The sequence below is a fragment of the Mercenaria mercenaria genome, chromosome 13, assembly GCF_021730395.1.
Source record: "Mercenaria mercenaria strain notata chromosome 13, MADL_Memer_1, whole genome shotgun sequence".
Taxonomy (NCBI): Eukaryota; Metazoa; Mollusca; class Bivalvia; order Venerida; family Veneridae; genus Mercenaria; species Mercenaria mercenaria.
Window position 1 is genome coordinate 9940161 of NC_069373.1, and position 6401 is coordinate 9946561.

The following is a 6401-nucleotide window of genomic DNA, read 5'->3' on the forward strand; positions in this document are numbered from 1 at the left end:
ACATTTTAAATAAAATTAAGATTTATCTTACACAGTCAACAACATTTGTAATACATGAACTATAATTATGAAACGCAATTTCAAAATCTATGTAAGAAAGGATATAAAATCGAAAATTTCATATATTTAAAATTTAAAAACTTTATCCAGGTAATACATAATAAATTAACATAATGTTAGGAACATGATTGTGAATGACGATTGGAGTACAAGTTAGAACATGCATGGAATGCGAATGAAAGGATTGTATAATTTTATTATAAAGCAAGCATATCAGCAACAGGTATTATATATTTTTCAGACATGATAGTAATGCAAACAGTATATTTTCTAACCTACAATTTTATTCAGGTAAATATCTATTATTTACATTTTATACAAAACTAGAATATATATAACTCAGCATTGGAATACATGTTAAATAATCAACGAATACAAGACAGCAATATTTAAATTAATATACAACATTTGTAATGCATATACTATAATCATGAAGACATCAAAGCAGCATTTACAAATCTCAAAATCTATGTAAGAAATGATACAAAAATAGGAAATTTCATACATTCAAAATCTAAATACTTTATTCAGGTAATACATAATAAATTATATACAAGTTAGAACATGCATGGAATACGGATGATTTTATAATTTTATTACAAAGCGAACATATCAGCAACAGGTATGATATATTTTTCAGACATGAAAGCAATGTTTATTTTCTAAACTACACAATTTTACATTTCCATTTATATGTTCAGTCATCATGAACGGGGTCGTTGGAGGAGTCCGGTCAAAGTCCTGCAATCTTGCTACACGTCCGAAGAAGCTGAGTGGTGGTCATGTCGTCGTCTTCATACTTGTCCCAAGCATCGAACAGCCGCCCGTGTACCTGTCTGTACCTCTTCCTGTGTAGTCGTGTCAGAACGTAAAATCCGAGGTCCGACCTGCCGGCTCTGGTGTTGATCCTTCTATGCCACCCTTCGACGTCGTTGCTGATGCGGACAGTCTGTCGGAAAACGCTCCAGTTTTCTGGCCGTCACAGTGTACCCTCGATCCATGTGCGTTCTACGTATTCCACAACCTGTAGGTTTGGTCTGCCTACTTCTTGAGCCTGCTGCTGAAGATGATCGAACGACGCTCTGATGTGTTCTGATGGGAGGTATGATAGGGACATCACTTTCCGTAGGAACTGGAACTTCTCCCCTCTTGTGTTGTAGGTGGTTGCTAGACCCATATTGAGAATTTTCCGGTACACACGTTGATTCCAGTGAAACACACATCCCTTCAACACGCAGCCTGGGAACACCTCTCGGATACCTTGCCAGGCAGCGGCTTCAAAGTCCAACATAAACCATTCCACCAGGGTATGCTGCAGTCGACAACGGATACTATTGAACACATCTATGTAGTCTTGTGTTGTCCTTCTTGACATAAGAACGTACACCAGCGGGACCTGTTTGGCATCCTCTCCTTTCTTGACGAAGGCGTGTATGGTGATCAGTTGGTAGAATGGCCGCTTCACTATTTTGACTGTTCCATCAACAAACCAGCGCCGAGCTTCGGACAGATGATGTAGCTGGTCTTCTGTTGCGAAGATGATATGCCTCTGATCGTCTACACAGGTGTCGTCTACAGGAAATCCTCGCCGATGAATTCACAATCGATCTGTAAATAAATAGATATGTATTATAAGTACATGTATTAAAAATAATATATCAAATAAAATATAAATTTATGATAACGTGCACATGGGTTTATTTAATTCAAGTAGGTTTCACTCAACAGAATCAGACAGATATTAAATTCATTTAAACTTTAAACTTGTGTTTATTATTTCTTTTATATTATTTCTTTTATAAAATGTATGTAATTAAAAGCAAAACTTACCACAATTACGGCAAACGATTAACGAAGTCACAATAGACCTGTAAATAAATGAATATTATTCTTAGTCAATTTATAGTCACTGATAAAATTATATACATAAAAACTTGTGCGATGTTTTTACTTTTAAAAACAATGTATATGAATGAAAAGTTCACAAATACAATATTCCAAATATTCCGTTAATATTTAAATGTACCTCAAAGTTTGGGTCGGTGGGTTCCTTTGGTCGTAGTTTCTGACGGTGGAGGTTGGCGGCCCTGGTTAAATTTTCCGGCTTCGGCAACTGGAATTCGTCTCGTGCAGTCATTGTCTTCATCGGGGATTCTACGATGTCCCCAGCCGGTTTAAATACGTTTTCACGCGCTACTTCCTTCACCTACATGAAAGAAATTTTTATCATTACATGATGCTATGATTTATATATATTATACGGTCGATTAATTAAAAAATAATTTATAGCAAAAGACATTGACGTCACCGCATGTTAACGTGACGTTTTTCTAGTGTAAGATTGTTTTAACAGAGAAAATTAGAACATAAATTGAACCTTACCATTATAAGATAAAATAATTCTCATTATAGTCTGAAATACGTTAAGTGCGAATATAGTAATTACTGTTTACATATTTTTCATTTCTGATACGTGATTTTTTTTTTTAGAATTTACTTATTTAACACAATTACACAAGTGTGCTGAAATCATACCTTGGCTGTGATCTTCACCTTCTTCAGTGTCCCTGGATCAGCAGGATGTTCGTGCCCGTTGATGCTTGGTGTGAATGTGTCAGCAAACTGTTTGACACTGGTGTAACATGTAAATGACTTGAACAGGCTCAATCAAACCGAGCCTGCAACATTTTCGTTTTTGTTGTGTTGAAAGACCTGTGGAGTTTCCACTTTTCCTATTATTTTGTTACGTTTACTGCACGTCCAGTATGTGCGTCCGCCGTTGGTGCGCTGAAAATACAAAAAAAAAAATGAATTATGAATATGAAATATATCAATTATATAAATCAAACTACTTTCTGACAAAATAACGACCGTTGTCACTTTTACGGCATTTATAAATTCCAAATATGACATATGTTTATTTTGCTCTGTTTCGAAAATTTTGTTGTACTGGTATAATGTGCATGATAACAGACTTACACGAGCAGTATATGTGTATCCATCGCTGCTCACTAGTTTCCGGCCACCTCGTTTACTTCCCGACTCTACTACTTCATACGTTATGGGAACGTCTTCTGGAACGATGTTATCCAGTGGAAGTTCTTGAAGAGACTCATCCATGGGTTCTTCTGGTCTTTCAAAATCACGGTCCCATATATCAAACGTTCTGTCTTCTACCGTGACAGAGCTGTTCAACGTCAGCGTTAGTATCCTTGCCTTCATTTGTTCTGACGATGTATGTCGTTGACAGTCCCTGATCACAAATTACTGACACCAGATTATTAAATTGATTCGTTTCTTTCTTCATATTATAAGATAGTTTACAAAGCCTATGTTAAGGTGCCTCTTAATTCCATAATTCATTTATGCGTATATATATATTTTTTTGTATTTGAAAATTGATTTAGTATTTTTGTTTCAAAATGAATTTCAAATATATTAATGGTGTATTACATGATTGTGTCATCTTCTTTAAATCAAAATCATCATATCCTTTTATAATATTTGAATATTTATTGAAATCTGAATTTATTATGCATGCATTTGTTACTTAAATTATGAAAACATATTTCAACTTTTTAAATTTATACTTCAATAATTTTTAGCTATACACATTGAGCGATAGACATTAAAAGGTGCGATATACTATGTATTGTTATTTTGACGAAACCTCTTTGTGCCTACTATATAAATTAAGTTAGACGAACTCTGTGAATGGAATTACAGAGGTTTCGTCACACTACCGGCGTTTTACCAGAAGTTCACAACCAAACCAGTTTTGCAATTGCTTTGTCTACTGTAGTTTGGCAGATTTCCTTAACAGTTACGAAGGTAAGTGACAGTGTGCTAAATGGGGCAACTTGTATCTGCTTGAATTTATCATAGCCGGTGCGCCCGGCTACCTACCTGCTAGACAAGCTTACTGTCGCTGAGTGGCTGCTTTTTAATTTCTGACCTTTGCAGCCCGTCACAATAACCTTAGGACTGCCAGCACATATTTATGCAATCTCGCCAGGCATATGTATGTTTTTGACAACACAGAAAATGACGTCACTCGACCTTCAGCTATTTCCGGAAGTAAATAAAATGAAGGCAGAAATGCAAAACTTGAAAACGAAAGCCCCATTTTGATTCGTAGATAATCAGGGGTCACGCGCAGGGGTCACCCCGTCTAAATGTATGCGCGTGGACATCTTTTTTCTTTTTTTTTTTTGCTATTGGGGGAGCCAATTTTCAGCACTTAATTACGAATTGAAATTACCTGGGCTTTAGTACAGCATGTCAGCTTTTAATCTATGAAAAAATATTTGAGCTCTGGATAAACAGAAATCCCACAGGGGTCCGTAACGGACCAAAGGTACATTGGTAATTTTGGAACTTCATCAAATCGCTCAAAATGTCATTTTTGATGTTGTTTGAGAGTGTCAGTATATGTCTCATATGTAAGATATAACCGTACTTGAAAGCTGCAGACCTAGACATTTCAGAAATATTTTCAAAATAAGTTTCGTGTAATAAATGTTGTTTCTAAGGAAGCGTGAAAGGGCCATCAGACGCTAATACGTTTTAGTACGTTAAGGCTGCGGAAAGGATATAAAACAAACTGTATATGTCTAATAAGTTCGACTACCTAACTGCTGACAATTTCAAACAAAGACGTCTTGCCTGTTTCTGGCCATTTTTCTATTTTGGAAGCGGATATTCTTATGGTCCCGTATGAATAGCCTCGCAGGCTATTCTTGCGGCTCTCCTGTGAGAATAGTGAAAATCCCCCAGGTGTCTATTCCTACGGCTGTCCCTAGTCGAACTAATCCGACGTATACAGTTTGTTTTATATTGTGACAGTCAAACTGTAACGTCCGACCAAAAGATTCCAAAAACCAAGTGGAAATTGAGTTTTATAAAATTTGCATTTTGACACCAAATTTTGACATTTTTCTGCTCTTTACTTGTAATAGCAACCCCAGCTTAATCCAATAATCAATTAACTGATAGGGATTTTCTAAGGGTCATTAGGATTATTAATTAGCTAAATAATTTAATATAGTCTGAAAAGTAGATCCCTCGGAAGCACCGGCATCAATGCAAACAGTGAAAATTGCAGACTCGGTTTGATTGATTCTGTTCATGAGCAGTAATGGAAAATGCAACACTGCTCACGCCCCCTAGCACCGGCTTAAGCAGTATTCAATCTTCAAATCTAAGTGAGTTGAAATCAATGATCCCGAAGGACCAGAAAATATAACAACACTGAGATGAAGTCTCAACCATTTTATCATTAATCATTTACATAAAAATGATACCAAATAAATCAGATGAATTATCTTTCAAAAGCTGCAAATTTGAAGAAAATCCATTAACAAGAAGTTTGTTAATTAATTCATTCAAATTATTGGTAATAATCGGTATTTTTCATGCCTGCGCGAGCGGCTATTGTGATGAACACGTGTTTATGACGGGGTGTGTTTTCATTGAAAGATGCGGTAACCTTGCCATTTATGAATATTTATGAGGTAATATAATCCAAACAGAGAAAAGAATGACTTGGGTTAAAACATGCGATAAACCAATGACAGCTTTGGATGTAGAACGCTTGACATATTTTATCGGCAAAATTATTTAAGCTCCGCCTTCACAAATGATGATATACGTACGTCATAATTGACGAAATCCAAGCTAACGCCAAAGAAATGAAAATCGTGTTTCATGGACTGAATTAATATTAGACATCTACATGAAAGATATTCATCAGTTATCGTAGTGTCAAAGTTATATTTGTAGCAAAAACTTCGGAATTGTGAAAGAGTGACGGAACATCCGCGATAATTTCCAAGAATTTTGAAATCATGAGTGACGGTCCCGATTAAAACAACAACAACAACAACAACAAAACTAAACAAAGAAATTATCCACAACCTCCTTTATATTTTATAATCCAACACCGCTTATAACTAATCTGTAAACACCTATTTACCCCTGTCGAGTGTTGTTTATTGCATTATATAACAAAGCGAGGTGCTGATTACATTATCTTTCACCACCCCAAAAACAACAAAAACATTTTCTTTTATCTTTTACTTTTAATACTGTAACATATTAAAATTCTTTAACAACTGTTTCTCTGACAGCGCCGACCAGTCATACTCGGAAATCGATTGTTGGTTGTACCGATGTAGATGTAGATGTAGAATAACACAAAGAGCAAACATTTAAAATGCATGTCAGAATGTCTGTCTGCATGCCAGTAACAGAATGATATGAAAATTTATACAATAATTCAAATCTAAATATAAAATTTATCAACATGTCCTCTAGACCCTAAAATCCGCTATACCCTAAAG